The sequence below is a fragment of the Lepidochelys kempii genome, chromosome 28 (genome assembly GCF_965140285.1).
Source record: "Lepidochelys kempii isolate rLepKem1 chromosome 28, rLepKem1.hap1, whole genome shotgun sequence".
NCBI classification, from domain to species: domain Eukaryota; kingdom Metazoa; phylum Chordata; order Testudines; family Cheloniidae; genus Lepidochelys; species Lepidochelys kempii.
This window is the reverse complement of record NC_136407.1, coordinates 3,556,614-3,576,764: the sequence shown is the minus strand read 5'-3', so window position 1 is coordinate 3,576,764 and position 20,151 is coordinate 3,556,614. Positions and strand designations below refer to the sequence as shown.

The following is a 20,151-nucleotide window of genomic DNA, read 5'->3' as shown; positions in this document are numbered from 1 at the left end:
GGGGGGAGGGGTAGTTGAACTGTCTCTGTGCAGCCAAGAAATTCCCGGGGGGAGGTGAGTTAATTGGATCCTGTCCCTGTTTGTGCCACTTCCTCCCACACACGGATACAAATTCTCTCAAGTGTTTCCCCTTTTCTCTCTCAGTATCACACGTGGCTATAAAATCTGGGGCGATTCCCCCTTTTCCCCCCAAATGATCCGCTCTCTCGTCTCTCCTGATTTCCCCCTGTTCTCGCCATAATTCTCAAATGTCCATTTAAAATCTCCTCCCATGTGGGGGGCTTCCCCACCCATTTTCTCCCCAGCGATTTGTCCTTGTTCAGGTGGGAAATTGTTCCCCAAAACCTGGCTGCCCCTGGAGTGGGGGTGGGAGGAGATGCTGGTTCTCTGCCGGGGCAGGGAAGGGAGGAGCAAGTATCAGTTATAGCTATAACATTTCATTCTCTTACACATTCATTCACTCATACACACAGAGTTCTGCAAGGTTGTTATAGTTACCAGCTTGGAGATTGCTCAAGCCAAGCCACTGGCCAGGTGGCCTGGACACGAAGAGGGAGCAGGGCCTTGTCAGATGTGCATCTGATGTTCCTGGAGGTTGGTTGCAGAATCAGACCCAAAGTTCTCAGTCTTCAGGGTCTGTTTTTATAGGGTTTTATCCTCGTACAAGTTTATAGGGTTTGCTTTGTCATGCTGTTCTCACGTTTGAAGTGATAGTCAATCACACAGATGGCACAGCAATGACGGAATGACAGTATGTTTTTATCTTGTTCTTTGTTTCTTCAGCTCTCCCTGTCCTTGGGGCAGTTGTGGGTGGATTCTGGTATGCCCTCAGGTTTATCATCCGGCTATCTCACCCAATGCACTCTTCAGCCTGTCAGTTCTTCCTCTTGATGTGGTGTCATTTATTAGGCTGGCACTTCAACCTTTTTATTACTCATCCAAACACACAATTGCAATTACACTCCATTTTACTTCATATTTTACTTCCTATCACATTTATATTTTATTACCTACACATTCTTTAACATAACCATTCTCAAATCATTGGGGCATGACAGACTCCAGTGAATCTATCCATGCCACTTGTTAAACATGAAAAGAAAACAAGGGAGATAGGAATGCAAAAGTGGAGGATTAACAAATCTTGTTCCTGACCTCAAGGAGACAGCAGTCTTATCACCTTTAGAACAAACTTTTTTTCTCTGGATGTTTTTCTACAATTAGCACGGACCTTGCAAACTAACAGGCCTGCTTCACTTCGCTCAAACTCAGCAGGCTGAGAGACATATTTCTTTCTAATAATACAAGCCAAATCAGGGGTCTGTACTGGACCATATTTTCCCGAAAATAATTAATGTATTAATTATTACTTTTAATCTAACACAGAGGGGAGGGAGAGAGGGGAGGGGAAGGAGAGACTGAAAGAAAGGGGCAGTGGTAGAACTGAGTGGGGAGAGAGATTTCCAGCTCTCTGATCTACCCAGACACATGTATTGCAGCATCGCTGGGCAGAATCACTTCCCAGTGAACAAGAAAAGGATCAGACAGAGGAAAAACCAGTTCCTGATTCCATATTCCCCCTGCTGGGGTGTGGTCAGTGTCCAGGGGAATCATAGAATATCAGGGTTGGAAGGGACCTCAGGAGGTCATCTAGTCCAACCCCCTGCTCAAAGCAGGACCAATCCCTAATTTTTGCCCCAGATCCCTAAATGGCCCCATCAAGGATTGAGCTCACAACCCTGGGTTTAGCAGGCCAATGCTCAAACCACTGAGCTATCCCTCCCCCCTCACAGTGACTCCTTTGGTTCTGCTTTTTTCTAGCATTATGTTCAGATACTTTGTTATGGGATGGGGGGAGGGAGAAGGAAGGTTAAAAATCTCTCTGTGGGCTTAGCCTGGCAGGAGGGGCCAGGTCTGCACTGTAATAAAGAGATCAAGTAATTTCCCAGTATGGCAGAATGTAGGATGTCTGTCTGCAGGGAAAGAGCCTGGGGGATTGTGATGTGAAATTAACTAAAGACTGTTCTGAAACCCCCACAACTGCCCTTCTCCCCCTCCCAGGCTGCAGAATGACATCCATGTTTCCCTCCAGTTCATCCCGTACTCCTGTTGGATCATATTAAAGAAGTTCTGTATTAAAATCACAAATGAGTTTGATTCCCCAGAGTTTCAATTCCAGGGTATTACTAATTAAGAGGTCTCTTGGTTTTTGGTGCTGTTTCTCTCCCTCTATGTGTGAAACTTGCAAGCTGCTAATTGTGTTAGTACATTCCAAGACAGAGTCTGTTCTCAAAGCAATTCACAGAGAGAGAGACTCAAAGCAATACTCTAACAACAGAAACAGCACCCAGAGACTCCCCGCCCTTTTGTTGTATTAACCATTGTGATTAAAATAGAGATAGAGGATGTATGTGGATGGATGCTTGGTGTGGATAATAACTGAATGATCAGGGAGGTGCCAGCCTAAGAATCCAGTGTCCATCGGCTGAAGAAGGCGTCAAGTGGAAATAGCCAGAGGACCCCCCCCCCCCCCCCGGTGGGCAGACTGGAATCCACCCAACAGCCTCAAGAATGGGAGAACCAAAGAACAAGATAACATCTTGGAGCCGTCAGGAATGTGCTATCTGCTGATTGATTCAGCAACAGCATGATGAAGCAATTCCCATAGACTGGCATAGGAAGAAATTCCTATAAAAATAGACTCTAAAAAGTGAGAACTTTGGGGGGTCTGATTCTGCAAACCAACTTCCAGGAGCATCAGATGAGCATCTGACAAGGCCCTGCTCCCTCCTCATGTCCAGGCCACCTGGCCAGTGGCTTGGCATGAGCAACTCTAAGGCTGGTAACTATGATAACAACCTTGCAGAACCTGTGTGTGTGGGTGTGTATGTGTGTGGGTGTGTGTTTGTATGAATGAATGTGTGAATAAATATGAGATTGAATGGAATGTTATAGCTATAACTAACTGCTTACTATGATTCTTTCTGTATTCACAATAAATGTGGTATTTTACCCTTTTCCCTTTAATAAGATCCTGCTGGTTTTTATTTTATTGGTACAACATTTTGGTGGAGAATTGCGAAAGGGGGAATATTGGTAAAAAACCTCAGTTATTGTAAATATTGGTGTGCACACCGCCAGCTCTAGTGAGCTAGGCATTTCTATTAGGTTAACCAGACCTGCTGGCCTCCGAGAAGGTAGCAGGGGACCTGCTGGCCTCCGAGAAGGTAGCAGGAAAAACAGATTAAACCAGACCTGCTGGCCTCCGAGAAGGTAGCAGGGGACCTGCTGGCCTCCGAGAAGGTAGCAGGAAAAACAGATTAAACCAGACCTGCTGGCCTCCGAGAAGGTAGCAGGGGACCTGCTGGCCTCCGAGAAGGTAGCAGGAAAAACAGATTAAACCAGACCTGCTGGCCTCCGAGAAGGTAGCAGGGGACCTGCTGGCCTCCGAGAAGGTAGCAGGAAAAACAGATTAAACCAGACCTGCTGGCCTCCGAGAAGGTAGCAGGGGACCTGCTGGCCTCCGAGAAGGTAGTAGGGAAAACAGATTAAACCAGACCTGCTGGCCTCCGAGAAGGTAGCAGGGGACCTGCTGGCCTCCGAGAAGGTAGCAGGGAAGAACAGGTTAACCGGACCTGCTGGCCTCCGAGAAGGTAGCAGGGAGAAACAGGTTAACCAGACCTGCTGGCCTCCGAGAAGGTAGCAGGGAGAAACAGGTTAACCAGACCTGCTGGCCTCCGAGAAGGTAGCAGGGGACCTGCTGGCCTCCGGGAAGGTAGCAGGGGAAAAACACATAGATTAAGCTATGATTTCAGAATCTAGGCTGTGTCACTTGCTAAGTAATACCAGCAGTGACAAAGAGATTGAAATATCCATGTTAAGATGTTTAAAAGAAAACAGGGTAAGCCAGTACTAGAGGGAGGAATGGAGTCAGAAGGAACTCCAACCTCACCTTTTGTTAAAGAAATTACACCTTTTAAACAAATCCTTCAAAAATTTGGGCACAGTCCTTGGACTAAACAAGCCCTAGCTGATGTCTGCACTATTTCGGACCTAGAGGATAGATTGGCTCAGTATATCCTCATATACAAACCTTCTAGTGCTGCCAAAAGAGATGCAGCAGCAATTTGGTTGTTGTGGGAGGCATGTAAGGATTCTTCCCTCCGCTTGTCTTCATGTAAAGAGGAAAAGGCACAAATGGAAAAGGGAGCAGACAATTGGAAGGTGCTGGCTACAAATATCCAAAGCCAGCTGAAAATAGTGAAAGAGGCACTCCAGGAATACAAAAAGAGTGAAAAAGTTAACTCTGCAGAGGCTGGAGGGAGGCAGGTAAAGGGGGAGAAGGTCCTATGTACGGCACCCCCAGGCATAATTACAAAGAGAAAAGAGAGTAAAAAAAAAAAAAAAAAGTTAACTCTGCAGAGGCTGGAGGGAATTAAGCAGTTAAACTTTGTATTTCACCCAAACAACTTTTAACCGAAAATGTTAAAAAGGAAAAGTGTTAGAGCATTCTTGGTTTCTTTGCAGCCATTCTGAAAGAAAAATGGGCCCTTTTCCAAAGGAATGTCCGTAAATTAGCCAGGCAAAAATAAACTATCTGATTAAAACCATTTGACTGGACAATTTAGTCAAATTTGCTAAAAGAACATAAGAGGGTTCTATTGGAACTTAACTGCCTCAAATGTATAAAGGGAATGTAAGATGTAAAAAACAGAGCAGTGTGGAAGGGATGTTAAGGAAAAGAAAATGTGTATGTATCTGTCTGTGTGTGTGTAAATATGTAAAGTTCTAAGGACCAGTTAGTTTTGTTTTTGTTTTAAATAATGCCACTAAAAATCCATTTGACTCTTTAATTCAAAGTTGCAAAACTGACAGACCTTTTTGCTAGACACAGGTAATTAGTGTTGTTTGGCTTTGGGATTTGGCATTTAACCCTTAAAAGGTAACTCAATGCTTTACAAAATTTAAAATGTTTTTAAGTTGTGGCTGCAGCAGGGCAGTCAAAATCAGGAGAATATAAAAAAAAAATTTTTTGGATTCTTTGTGTTTGTTTGTTTTTTGTTTGTTTGTTTTTGTAACAAAATAGCAGATGAGAGTTGTAGTAAAAAAAAAAATTAAAAAAAGACAGTGCCTCTCTGAAGCAACAGCAGGGGTGAGGTGCACAAAACAAAAAGAAGCAATGTTAGAAACACTGAGTCTTAAAATGGCTCTGAGTAATCAGACTGTCACTTTGATAAAGGTACATGAAAACTCTGTAAGCAAAAAAAGAAATAGTGACACCTTATGTAAAAATGGATCTGGATAATGTTATAGAAGTTAAACTATGGAAGAAATGTGCATTTGCCCCAGAACATGTGCAGGGTATATTGTAGAAGGGGCAAAAGAAATGCAAACATACCATGCTACTTAATTAAAATGCTATTAGGGCTCCAAAGGGAGCCACAATAGGTTGGGTTTTCTTTTTCAGATTGCTGTGTGTTTTGGAAGCAGAAGTTAAAAGTAATCAAAACTCTGGTGAAAGTTGATTGTGTCCCTTTTAAGATAGAGTCTCTGAGCTGCTGATGGCTTTAAATCCAAAAGCAGGAAGTTTCTGTGAAAATGCAAATTACCTAAATGATAAAGGAAGGAAAGAACTAGCAGCACAAAGGAGCTGCAGATAAAGGACATACCTGGTCAGCAAACAAATTGTCTAAATAAAAGGCATGGGATAACAAGATAATTTTAATAAATGTAATGATAATAAGTATCCCTGTAACAACGTATAGTGTGTATGATTTTTGGAAAAATCCTTTAAGGTCGTATGGTAATGATGCTTCTCAGTTATTACCTGTAAATAAAACTTAAAGCTTAACACAGCAGGAAAAACATTATAAACTTGGTCTGCTGTATAAGAAGGAAAACTCAGGGATTTAATGACTAAACAGTGGGAGAATTTCCCCATAACCCTTAAAAGATAAAAGCCTTTGAAACCTGGCCTGCCTATAGAACAAAAACAGGAAAATATGGGGGCAATTTCTCTGTTTTGCCTGCAATCAGCAAGGGTATTTGTAAAAGAAATATTTTAAGCAATAATCTGCCACCCCAAAAGGGGTAGAAACATGTTCTTTTTGTCTTTCAGAAAATCAGGAAAAGCTGATGCCAGCTGAAAAGCAACCCAATACCATGAATCTACTGTCACAATAGAAATTGTGTTCTGTGTTCTATGTTTTGTCTTGTGTTTTGTGTTGTTGCTAGCACTGTTGTGTGTTTAAAAAAAAAAAATACTGAAGACCTGCAGGAACTTAAAAATAAATTAAGCTTTCTGTCCCAGCTACAGGACAGCCTGATACAAAAACAAGTACATGCCAATGTAGACTTGGTCCAAATTGGTCTGGGTAACCTAAAAGGCCAATGGAATCTTTAGTAATGGCTTAATACTACCACATGGCTTATCCATAAGAAAAAAAAATATTAGAAATAGGAAACTACACAGCCATAGCTATGGGATGCACTGAAATGCACTAGCTACTTTGGAACACAAAATGTTCTGGGTCATATTGGGAAATATTAAGGGTTTGATGCATTTGTTAAAAAAGAAAGAGATCATTGTTTGACACTTATCAATATGAATGGATGCAATATGTTTCCACTATTGTAAACCAGACTTGTTAATGGGAGAAATTGTTGTCAAAATTGCACACCAACAGTCCCTGGAGGCAAAGGTATTGAAGGTTAACCCACTCCCCATATTACACATGGGATCCTTTTGGCTACCCTGGACCTTGAGCCAGTGGGCTGGGGAGGGAGGGAAGCTATTGGACACTAGAGGTTGTACCGAATGGACTCCTCAAAAGTGGGTGTGCCTCACCTTGCCTGTTTCCCCAGAACCTTGTAGTAAAGATACATCACTAGGATCATGTATGTGGCATGAATTGGAATCACAAACTCAAATTGCCTCACAGTACTTTCTCTTGAATAGGCTACATAGAAGGTGACACTGACGATTATAAATCTTAGTGTCAAAAGGGGGATTATGTTGGATCATATTAAAGAAGTTCTGTATTAAAATCACAAATGAGTTTGATTCCCCAGAGTTTCAATTCCAGGGTATTACTAATTAAGAGGTCTCTTGGTTTTTGGTGCTGTTTCTCTCCCTCTATGTGTGAAACTTGCAAGCTGCTAATTGTGTTAGTACATTCCAAGACAGAGTCTGTTCTCAAAGCAATTCACAGAGAGAGAGACTCAAAGCAATACTCTAACAACAGAAACAGCACCCAGAGACTCCCCGCCCTTTTGTTGTATTAACCATTGTGATTAAAATAGAGATAGAGGATGTATGTGGATGGATGCTTGGTGTGGATAATAACTGAATGATCAGGGAGGTGCCAGCCTAAGAATCCAGTGTCCATCGGCTGAAGAAGGCGTCAAGTGGAAATAACCAGAGGACCCCCCCCCGGTGGGCAGACTGGAATCCACCCAACAGCCTCAAGAATGGGAGAACCAAAGAACAAGATAACATCTTGGAGCCGTCAGGAATGTGCTATCTGCTGATTGATTCAGCAACAGCATGATGAAGCAATTCCCATAGACTGGCATAGGAAGAAATTCCTATAAAAATAGACTCTAAAAAGTGAGAACTTTGGGGGGTCTGATTCTGCAAACCAACTTCCAGGAGCATCAGATGAGCATCTGACAAGGCCCTGCTCCCTCCTCATGTCCAGGCCACCTGGCCAGTGGCTTGGCATGAGCAACTCTAAGGCTGGTAACTATGATAACAACCTTGCAGAACCTGTGTGTGTGGGTGTGTATGTGTGTGGGTGTGTGTTTGTATGAATGAATGTGTGAATAAATATGAGATTGAATGGAATGTTATAGCTATAACTAACTGCTTACTATGATTCTTTCTGTATTCACAATAAATGTGGTATTTTGCCCTTTTCCCTTTAATAAGATCCTGCTGGTTTTTATTTTATTGGTACAACACTCCCACGGGACAGGGGAGAGAAATGGCTGCAGAGGAGCCAGCTGAGGTAGGGATTATTCGGGCGGTGGGGAGGGAGGGGGGAGTTGGTGGGGTCCTGCAGGAGGGAGAGGGACAGCGAATACACTGGAGATGGGAAGGTTTGCACAGTCTGGTTTGGAGGTTGGAGCGTGGCAGGAAATTCACAGTGTGGAGAAAGGGAGGAGGCCAGGTGATGGCAAACCTGCCAGGACTAGTTTAATAAGTGGCCTAGATTCTAGGAACAGACCCATGAGTTTGGAGGTGGAAATGCCCTCATTTGTGAAACTGAAAATAACCCACCTACATGGGGCTAGGAAAACTGACCAGACTCCCAGTGCTGGAGCCTGACCCGACTAACCAGCAGCTGCTGTGAGATATGAAAGGGGGCCCCCACCAGTCAGGTTTGGGGAGATTCCCCTCCATATCCAGCTCCTCACAATGAGGAGGGTGTTGGGCTTCCTACTAGGGAGCTCTCCCTGGGCCCTGCTAGGGGCTCCACCTCCTGTATCAGTCTGTGGCTAGTGTGATGGATCTGCTGGGAGAGACAAGGGACTCTCTCTTTGTCTCCTCACCCTGGTGTTTCCTGGATGCTCTGAGCAGGGTGGGGGTGGGACTCTGTTGATTGTGGTCCACCCAGAGCTCCCATTTGGCTCCTCTTCCCCACGACTAGTGGGGCTGTGAGTGGGGCAGCAGGCACTGAGTGTGGGACTCTTGCTCTTTCAGGGGCTGGTGACCTTCGAGGAGGTGGCTGTGTATTTCACCAGGGAAGAGGGGGCTCTGCTGGACCCTGCTCAGAGAGCCCTCTGCAGAGACGTCATGCAGGAGAACTATGAGAATGTGACCTCGCTGGGTAAGGGTTCCTGTCCCCTCGGTTCTTGGAAGGGGAACTGAAGAGATGAGGTTCACACCACCCCCACAATGCCACCTCTACTCTGTCCTGTTTCAGCATCACCCCAACATGCCAGTGACACACACACTGCCAGAGACCCTCCCCTGCTGCAGAACACTTTGGGAGCAGAGCACAGGAGCAGTATCGCACCGTGTCAAATACCTCCTGTTTACACAAGTAGAACCAGGGGTTAGGTCCATCATAACAAACAGAAGCTTCCTGCCCCTGGCCTTATCTCAAACCCTGAGCCTGCTCCACCCAGACCAGTATGTGCTTGGGGTGTAAGAAGCAGGCTGCTGGAGTCGGAGCTGCTGGTTCAGGGTTATTTATCACACAGACACCCCTTGAATGCTGGCGGGGGGCATCCAGAGAGGGGAGCTCCAGCAGCAGAACCTTGAATCTCACCCAGGATTACAGGTGACACAACTCCTCCTTGATCTGGATTGTACCCCAGCGTGTGAAAATGGCCTAGGTTAGTAGTGAAACTTCCTGAGACATGGAGAGTCTTGCTCCCACATCCCCATGTGCAATCACCACAATCTCTCTTCTCTGCAGGCTCTGTGGATCTTGAAGTCCATCATTCCTGAAGTCACATGACCTGATTCTTATTTTTCACATTCTGCTTTTCCAGACTAATTAGAGACTGTTGCTTCTGAATTATTGCTTCTAATTTCCCAGTGTTCTCCACAGCCAGCGATTTTCAAACTCCCTCCCATTACACTGGTCTCACTAGATTCCCTAGTACATAAAACCAGCCATACTGGATCAGACCAAAGGTCCATCTAGCCCAGTATCCTGTCTTCTGACAGTGGCCAATGCCAGGTGTCCTAGAGGGAATGAACAGAACAGGCAATCAACAAGTGATCCATCCCCTGTCGTCCATTCTCAGGCTCTGGCAGTCAGTGGCTAGGGACACCATCCCTGCCCATCCTGGCTAATGGGGCATTCATGGACCTATCCTCCATGAATTTATTTTGTTCTTTTTTTGAACCCTGTTCTACTCTTGGCCTTCATAACATCCTCTGGCAAAGAGTTCAACAGGTTGACTGTGCGTTGTGTGAAGAAATACTTCCTTTGGTTTGTTTTAAATTTGCTGCCTATTACTTTCATTGGGTGACTCCTAGTTCTTGTGTTATGAGAAGGAATAAGTAACACTTCCTTATTTACTTTCTCCACACCCGTCATGATTTTATAGACCTCTCTCATATCTCCCCTTTGTCATCTCTTTTCCAAGACGAAAAGTCCCTGTCTTTTTAATCTCTCCACATACAGAATCTGTTCCATACCCCTCATCATTTTTGTTGCCCTTTTCTGAATCTTTTCCAATTCCAATATATCTTTTTTTGAGATGGGGTGACGACGTCTGCACGCAGTATTCAAGATGTGGGTGTACCATGGATTTATATAGAGGCAATATGATATTTTCTGTCTTATTATCTATCCCTTTCTTAATTGTGCCAAACATTCTGTTCTCTTTTTTTTACTGCTGCTGCACACTGAGTGGATGTTTTCAGAGAACTAGCCACAATGGCTCCAAGATCCCTCTCCTGAGTGGAAACAACTAATTTAGACCCCGTCATTTTGTATGTATAGTTGGGATTATGTTTTCCAAGGTGCTGCACTATGTGCTATCCTGACATCTAGGACTGCTGAGATCCTGCATTCAGTAATATCCCTGTCCTTCCTGTTCCCTTTCTCCACTGAACCCCACCAGCCAATGCTTACTGTTCCCAGCTTCCACAGGACTCTCTCATTGTCTCTGGACTTCTCTGTCAGCAAGAAGCAGTGCCAGGGAGACTTGTCCTCTGTCTGGAGTCTTCGATTTCTGGGACATGGATTTACCGTCTCTGTGTTGTAAGAGGCTCCGTCATAATGAGTGTCTGTGACATTATCCACAGTCCAATCTGGAATGTTGAACAGCTGTGTCCCCTCAGTTCTCCAACCTGGGGTGCTTTTTCCACTGTTTTACTGTGAGAACAGCCCCTCTTGGCCGGTTAACACACAGTCTCCAGCATGTAACTCTCTCCCAGCTACATAGTATTGAGTGCTGCTAGTCAGCCACTCCTGAATTACATCTCGGGAGAACACCAGCAAATTGTCAAGTGCCAGACTCCCCACAGAAATGTGCCTCTTGCACTGTCCAGCATGCTACTGAACAACACAAGCTCATATAAAATCTTTCATTTCACCAGTGGAAAATGACATGCACCAGCCTTGTTATCCCGAATGGAATTTCCCACAGACTTTAATCCAAACACACTGGTTAGATAAAACAATACAACAAGATTAACTACCAAAAAAAAAAAAGATTTTAAGTGACTACAAGTAATGAGGCATAAAAGTCAGAATTAGTTACAAAAGAAATGAAAGATAAAACACAAACTAACCTGTAACGATGCTAGTTCTGGTGGGACCCAACTGAGAGTGCCAATTCAGGACAAATTGCTTAAAGCAGGGCAGTTACAGCCCAAGGCTGGGGGGTCTCTGCACACCAAGGCAAACCAAACCAGCCAGCCAGAGAAGACTTCGGTTTTACCCCACGGGCTAACCACAAGTCACACAAGCAATTCCCTTAGACACTCCAATTTCCCAGTATCACCACCAGTGCCCCTCGTTATAGGGACAAATGGTCATGAAAACCAATACCCCAGTAAAAGAAAAAAGGTTCTCTCAATCCCAAAGGACCAAGTCCCAGACCCAGGTCAATATCCAAATCAGATCTTACCCACAAATCACTCTGTTGCCAATCCTTTAGAATCTAAAATCTAAAGGTTTATTCATAAAAGGAAAAAGATACAGATGAGAGCTAGAATTGGCTAAATGGAATCAATGACTTACAGTAATGGCAAAGTTCTTGGTTCAGGCTTGTAGCAGTGATAGAATAAACTGCAGGTTCAAATCAAGTCTCTGGAGAACATCCCCAGCTGGGACGGGTCTTTCAGTCCTTGGTTCAAAGCTTCAGTGTAGCGAAGTCCCTCCAGAGGTATGAAGCAGGATTGAAGACAAGATGGAGGAGCTGCAGCAGCTTTTTACAGTCTCTTGCCATGTGGTCTTTGCTTTCTTTGTCCCAAAGACAAGCTGCCCATCCCATGGCCTGGAAAAACCTCAGAGTTCTGTCCAGAGGCAGGTCCCTGCACACCTTGCTGAGTCCCAAGGTGTCTGCCTTCTCTCAATGGGTCAGTTGTATCGCTGATGGTCCTTAATGGGCCATCTAGCAGGCTAGGCAGAGCTGACACCAACTTGTCTGGGGTGTCACCCAGAAGCAATAGCAAAAGTCTGAAATAAAGACAGTAGAGAGCCAATACCATAACCTTGTCCTGGACACCTCATTTGACCCCCTTTATAGAAGATTTGGTGCCACTACAGGACCGTGGTTGCAACAATGATCTATACAGTCCCGATTATGTCAATAACGTCACACTAATGTCTAACTTAACAAGCTAAAATGGATTCAAAGTAAATGTTTCTCTCACCATATGCTGAGACCGGCTGGCTTTCCTTTCTGCCAGGACTCCCCCTAACCCACCCCTCCCGCCCAAGTTCAATTCTTCAGGAATTATTGTCATGAGGAGAGGCAAAAGTGGGGGAGAGTCTCAAGCATTTTCCCCACCTCTTTTTTTAATTCAGTCCTTTGAACGAGAAACATCTTCAATTTTCACCTGAGTCATGGTGACGGGCTGTCTGTTGTGGATGTGAGCTTCAAGCCTTCCCTGTGATGCCATGTAAATGAGTCATAGAATATAGAATCGTAGAATATCTGGGTTGGAAGGGACCTCAGGAGGTCATCTAGTCCAACCCCCTGCTCAAAGCAGGACCAACACCTACTAAATCATCCCAGCCAGGGCTTTGTCAAGCCTGACCTAAAAAACATCTAAGGAAGGAGATTCCACCAGCTCCCTAGGGAACGCATTCCAGTGCCTCACCACTCTCCTAGTGAAAAAGTTTTTCCTAACATCCAACCTAAACCTTCCCCACTGCAACGTGAGACCATTACTCCTTGTTCTGTCAAGGACAATTTTTTGGCCCAATCCTCCAATTTGTCTAGGTCCCTCTGTATCCTATCCCTACCCTCCAGCGTATCTACCTCGCCTCCCAGTTTAGTGTCATCTGCAAACTTGCTGAGAGTGCAGTCCACGCCATCCTTCAGATCATTAATGAAGATATTGAACAAAACTGGCCCCAAGACCGACCTTTGGGGCACTCTGCTTGATACCATCTGCCAACTAGACATGGAGCCATTGATTGCTACCCCTTGAGCCCAATGTCTTGTTCACACCTTCTCCCTGCTGGAGAATGGCTATTTCACCAGCTGTTTTCCTTGCTGTCTCTGAGGAACTGGTCTGTGGGTGTTCCCCAGAATTGTAACTTTTTCAGTAATACCATACAGTAAAATCTCATCACTTTACAGTGTTGCTACACATATTTTAACAGGAGGATAATATTCAGTGGATTATGAGTTTTCAGAACGATATCTCACAAGCCATACTTGTTCACTGGTTTACTAAGTGTGACACTGTATGGAATTGTGAGACACTTTATATTATTATTATTAATACCAATATTATAAAAGTGCAATGAATCGTGCTAGCTATGCCCTGTCAGGTATCTGTGAAAATGTTATGAGTTTCCAAGTATGTGACTCTTGTTTCTATGTTTCAGAGTAACAGCCGTGTTAGTCTGTATTCACAAAAAGAAAAGGAGTACTTGTGGCACCTTAGAGACTAACCAATCTATTTGAGCATAAGCTTTCGTGAGCTACAGCTCACTTCATCGGATGCATACTGTGGAAAGTGTAGAAGATCTTTTTATACACACAAAGCATGAAAAAATACCTCCCCCCACACCCCACTCTCCTGCTGGTAATAGCTTATCTAAAGTGATCACTCTCCTTACAATGTGTATGATAATCAAGTTGCGCCATTTCCAGCACAAATCCAGGTTTTCTCTCCCCCCCTCCCCTCCCCCACACTTTAGAGTGATCACTTTAGATAAGCTATTACCAGCAGGAGAGTGGGAGGGTGGGAGGTATTTTTTCATGCTTTGTGTGTATAAAAAGATCTTCTACACTTTCCACAGTATGCATCCGATGAAGTGAGCTGTAGCTCACGAAAGCTTATGCTCAAATAAATTGGTTAGTCTCTAAGGTGCCACAAGTACTCCTTTTTGTTTCTATGTTTGTATCACCTTTGTATTGTGAGTTATAGATATGCAGGATATATCTGTATTTCCAGACTTGTCCAGTGTTTCTGGGGGACATCCCCAGGCAGAATGCCATTAGCACTATCTAGCCTGTTTGATGGCCCATGAAGAGTCATCAGCTGTACCAAGGGTGGCCAACCTGAGCCTGAGAGAAAGCCAGAATTTACCAATGTACATTGCCAAAGAGCCCAGTAATATGTAATGATTATATACATATATCTATATATGTGTGTGTGTGTATATTTGGATAGATAGGTAGATATGGGACTTCTGGCAACCTTTGCTTTCAACAATTCCCTTGAAGTTTGGTTTCTGTTCAGTTGTGCTCACATGCAGCAGTTCTCTTAAGTGGCTGTCTGTCAAAATGGATCGGTGCTTGGATTTCACATGTTTGAGTGTCAAGAAAACAGACTCACAAAGAAAGGTCAAGGCAAACATCAAGATTAATTTTTTGGCCACTCCTCTGATGTTGGGGTATTTATCCTTTGATACAGATTTCAAGAAAGTAAGGGTCCCCCTGTGTCTTCTGAACAGATTTCAATCTGTCATCTTCCAAAAGTTCTATTATTTCCTTCTGGGAAGTTTCTTCATCAGTGACTAAAGGGGGTTTCAGACAATTGGCTTCAGCACTAAAAGGGTCAATCAGAAATCTGTTTTGAGGTCTTTTCTGCTGCAAATGTTGGAATCTTTCCTCAGAACTGTCCTTAAGATATTTAATCAGGCTCACATATCTAGTTGTGCTCCATTTTAGGGGTTCTGCTGCATCTTATTTTGATCTGGCTTGAAGTTGTAACATTGAGGGAAAGTATGTCAACTCTCATGCACCGCTACAGACTAGGGACCGAGTGGCTAGGCAGCAGTTCTGCAGAAAAGGACCTAGGGGTTACAGTGGACGAGAAGCTGGATATCAGTCAACAGTGTGCCCTTGTTGCCAAGAAGGCTAACAGCATTTGGGGCTGTATAAGTAGGAGCATTGCCAGCAGATCAAGGGATGTGATCATTCCCCTCTATTCAGCATTGGTGAGGCCTCGTCTGGAGTACTGTGTCGAGTTTTGGACCCCACACTACAAGACGGATGTGGAAAAATTGGAGAGAGTCCAGCGGAGGGCAACAAAAATGATTAGGGGGCTGGAGCACATGATTTATGAGGAGAGGCTGAGGGAACTGGGATTATTTAGTCGGCAGCAGAAAAGAATGAGGGGGGATTTAATAGCTGCTTTCAACTACCTGAAAGGGGGTTCCAAAGAGGATGGATCTAGACTGTTCTCAGAGGTAGCAGATGACAGAACAAGGAGTAATGGTCTCAAGTTGCAGTGGGGGAGGTTTAGGTTGGATATTAGGAAAAGCTTTTTTACTAGGAGAGTGGTGAAGCACTGGAATGGGTTTCCTAGGGAAGTGGTGGAATCTCCTTCCTTAGAAGTTTCTAAGGTCAGGCTTGACAAAGCCCTGGCTGGGATGATTTAGTTGGGGATTGGTGCTACTTTGAGCAGGGGGTTGGACTAGATGACTTCCTGAGGACCCTTCCAACCCTGATATTCTATGCTTCTCTCCCTCAAGCATTTATCTGTGAAACAACTGCAGTTTGTTCATGAATGCAAATATGCCTTGCACTAGATCAGACAGCAACCAAAATGTTCCTTGTAAGTCCATGTTTATTTTATCCAAATGCAGCAGCATGTCTGCAAGACATGCCAAGTCTAGAACCCATCCAGGATCTGTAAGTTCAAGATGTATTCTAGTATCAGAGGGGTAGCCGTGTTAGTCTGGATCTGTAAAAGCGGCAAAGAGTCCTGTGGCACCTTATAGACTAACAGACGTATTGGAGCATGAGCTTTTTTGGGTGAATACCTACTTTGTCTCATGCATGTAGTGCAAATTTCCAGAGGCAGGTATAAATATGCAAGCAAGAATCAGGCTAGGGATAACAAAGTTAGTTCAATCAGGGAGGATGAGGCCCTCTTTGGATGAGGCCAATCTTTAAAAAAGGGAAGAAGGAGGATCCTGGGAACTACAGGCCAGTCAGCCTCACTTCAGTCCCCGGAAAAATCATGGAGCAGGTCCTCAAAGAATCAATCCTGAAGCACTTACATGAGAGGAAAGTGATCAGGAACAGTCAGCATGGATTCACCAAGGGAAGGTCATGCCTGACTAATCTAATCGCCTTCTATGATGAGATAACTGGTTCTGTGGATGAAGGGAAAGCAGTGGACGTGTTATTCCTTGACTTTAGCAAAGCTTTTGACATGGTCTCCCACAGTATTCTTGTCAGCAAGTTAAAGAAGTATGGGCTGGATGAATGCACTATAAGGTGGGTAGAAAGTTGGCTAGATTGTCGGGCTCAACGGGTAGTGATCAATGGCTCCATGTCTAGTTGGCAGCCGGTGTCAAGTGGAGTGCCCCAGGGGTCGGTCCTGGGGCCGGTTTTGTTCAATATCTTCATAAATGATCTGGAGGATGGTGTGGATTGCACTCTCAGCAAATTTGCGGATGATACTAAACTGGGAGGAGTGGTAGATACGCTGGAGGGCAGGGATAGGATACAGAGGGACCTAGACAAATTGGAGGATTGGGCCAAAAGAAATCTGATGAGGTTCAATAAGGATAAGTGCAGGGTCCTTCACTTAGGACGGAAGAACCCAATGCACAGCTACAGACTAGGGACCGAATGGCTAGGCAGCAGTTCTGCGGAAAAGGACCTAGGGGTGACAGTGGACAAGAAGCTGGATATGAGTCAGCAGTGTGCCCTTGTTGCCAAGAAGGCCAATGGCATTTTGGGATGTATAAGTAGGGGCATAGCGAGCAGATCGAGGGACATGATCGTCCCCCTCTATTCGACATTGGTGAGGCCTCATCTGGAGTACTGTGTCCAGTTTTGGGCCCCACACTACAAGAAGGATGTGGATAAATTGGAAAGAGTCCAGCGAAGGGCAACAAAAATGATTAGGGGTCTGGAACACATGATTTATGAGGAGAGGCTGAGGGAACTGGGATTGTTTAGTCTGCGGAAGAGAAAAATGAGGGGGGATTTGATAGCTGCTTTCAACTACCTGAGAGGTGATTCCAGAGAGGATGGTTCTAGACTATTCTCGGTGGTGGAAGAGGACAGGACAAGGAGTAATTGTCTCAAGTTGCAGTGGGGGAGGTTTAGGTTGGATATTAGGAAAAACTTTTTCACTAGGAGGGTGGTGAAACACTGGAATGCGTTGCCTAGGAAGGTGGTGGAATCTCCTTCCTTAGAAGTTTTTAAGGTCAGGCTTGACAAAGCCCTGGCTGGGATGATTTAATTGGGGATGGGTCCTGCTTTTGAGCAGGGGGTTGGACTAGATGACCTCCTGAGGTCCCTTCCAACCCTGATATTCTATGATTCTATGATTCTCTTCTAGCAGTTGAGGTGTGAACTCCAAGGGAGGAGAAACTGCATTTGTAGCTGGCTAGCCATTCACAGTCTTTGTTTAATCCTGAGCTGATGGTGTCAAATTTGCAAATGAACTGAAGCTCAGCAGTTTCTCTTTGAAGTCTGGTCCTGAAGTTTTTTTTGCTGCAGGATGGCTACCTTTAAATCTGCTATTGAGTGTCCAGGGAGGTTGAAGTGTTCTCCTACACGTTTTTATATATTGCCATTCCTAATAGCTGATTTGTGTCCATTTATCCTTTTACATAGAGACTGTCCAGTTTGGCTGATGTACATAGCAGAGGGGCATTGCTGGCACATGATGGTGTATATAACATTGGTGGACATGCAGGTGAATGAACCAGTGATGGTGTGACTGATCTGGTTAGGTCCTGTGGTGGTGTCGCTGGTGTAGATCTGTGGGCAGAGTTGGCATCAAGTTTTGTTGCTGGATGTATTCTGTGCTTCTCCTCCATAAACAATTTTACTGGTTCTGGGAGCTCAAAAAAACAGGAATTAACTTTACCTCTTGAGAGCCATTGAACTGCACAGTGAAATCGGAAGGGGAGTCATCTTCATCCAGTTCTTCAATTAGATTTTGAAATTGTCTGTGATTGAGTGCATTTGAGAGAATGAAATTCACAATGTGCAAGACCAGTTTCATGATGTGATCAAATTTGAGATTTATATATATCAGTTGCTCCCTATGAATAATAGTAAAATGTCCAAAATTCGGGAAAGCTCTCCTTAGACTTACAAAGCCCTACTTATCCATTTGCAAATCCCCTCATGGATGGAGCCCTATCTGTTGCAATGGCAGTGAGCCTCTGTAAAGGCAAGTGGCTTTTCACAGCTACCAACATCAACGCCTCCTTTAGATCTCATCCCCGAGTTCTGTCCTTTAGTGACACGATATCGAGGAGTTCTTCCCTTACAACACAGTCGTAGGACACAGTGCGGACAAATACCAATAATAAGGTTTATCCTGTGCATGGCATGACTTATCCAAAGTGATGCTCAAATATTCATACTGCTGAAGTTGTGAGTGCAGTTGTGATTCGATGTTACTGTTCAGATTGGAGATTCTGCATTCTACTGTGTGGTGTGAAAGCTGCAGTCCAGAAATTTTCTTCTGTAGATTCTCATTCTCTGGTGACAGGATTGAAATCACATCAGTGAGGCACGTTTTTATAAGCTCTCCTTCAGAGTAGGGCTTTTTCACGTGGGCTATGTACCAGGCCACATAATAGGAGGCTAATGTTACAGTCTGCGATCGGTTGGCTCATCTGGTGAAGAACTGGGCTTCTACATCTGTTTGTTTTCTCCAAGTTTTCAGTTTTAAAGTGCAGAGTTCAGAACCTTGTGGGAATTCTTGATGGCTAGAAGCAAAATGACGCTGCAAGTTTGAAGATTTGAACTGAGAGAGACACATCTGGCAAAGAAGACACGTGGCCTTACCGTTACATTCAATGAAAAAGTACTTATTCTCCCACTCCTGTTGGAAACCTCAATTTTCATCTCTGTGTTTTCTTTCCTGTTTGCACTTGCCTTCCATTGTTAGATGGTGTAAGAAAAATTCTGATTAAAAATTTCCACACCAGCTAATCCCTGTGTGCTTTCTTCAAGGAGACACTGGTGCTTGCCAGGGGGTGCTGGACCCCTGGCTCTGTCCCAGGCCCCGCCCCCCACTCCACCCCTTTCCCCAAGTCCCCCCCGCCTCTTCTCACCCCCTACCCTATCCCTAGCTGTGTCCTCGCTCCTTCCCTCCCTCCCGAGCCTCCTGCATGTTGCAAAACAGCTGATCGCAGCAGGCAGGAGGCACAGGAAGGAGGCACTGGGGGAGGGAGGGGTGAGGCTGCACACCGTGTCCTTGCTCCTCTACCCCCACCGCCCAGTGCCTCCTCAGTGCCGTGAAACAGCTGACTGTGGTGGGTGGGAAGCGCTAGGGGAAGAAGGGGGGCTGCATGCTATGTCCTCACTTCTCCGCCCTTCCCCCCCAGAGGCTCCTGAACACCACAAAGCAACTGATCACAGTGGGCAAGACCACGGAGGAGGGAGAAGGAGGTGCTGATCGGGGAGGCCACTAGTGGGTGGGAGGTGCTGGGGGAGGGAAGGGAGGCTGATAGGGCTGCTGGTGGGTGCTGAGCAACCACCATTTTTCCCCCGAGTCGGCTCCTAGCAGGAGCCACATATTATCTTCTGAAGATATTTTCCAGAGCCACCCCTGAGCTGTACAATGAACCCATGGAAAAGACCAAGGGGATACACCTGTTGAGTCAACCTGCCCAGATCTTGGCATTTTCAGTGAGGACTTCCCCAGGCACACTGGGTCACACTAAGCACTGAAGTTAAATTAATAGAATGTTTTTTATGAAATCACCTGAACTCCTTTCTTTTCTTTCATCTGAGCAGGGTTTCCAGTTTCCAAACCTGATGTGTTCTCCCAGCTGGAACAAGGGGAAGAGCCATGGGTCCCAGACCTCCAGGGTTCAGAGGAAAGAGAGATCCTGAGAACTCACTGCATAGGTGAGGAAACATTAAACCAACTCAGAATCTGTAAGTGTCTGAGGGAAACATCTGGGATGCCTTACAAAGCCCTTGGGAGGTCTTGCGGTTCATTATTGTCCCTAGCAGGGGTTGTATCCTCAGGGTAAATATAGCTCATGGCTTCCTGTAAATCCTAGCAGACAC

At 44.9% G+C, this 20,151-nt stretch overlaps 1 protein-coding gene across 1 annotated transcript in view; it reads left to right on the top strand.

Moving 5' to 3' along the window:
* LOC140904242 (uncharacterized) overlaps window positions 1-20,151 on the top strand; it is a 165,802-nt gene that overhangs the window by 141,667 nt on the left and 3,984 nt on the right. The window contains exon 2 of the mRNA XM_073326718.2: window positions 19,873-19,986. The gene's annotated coding sequence lies outside the window, so the exon portion shown is untranslated. The remainder of the gene's footprint in view (window positions 1-19,872; window positions 19,987-20,151) is intronic.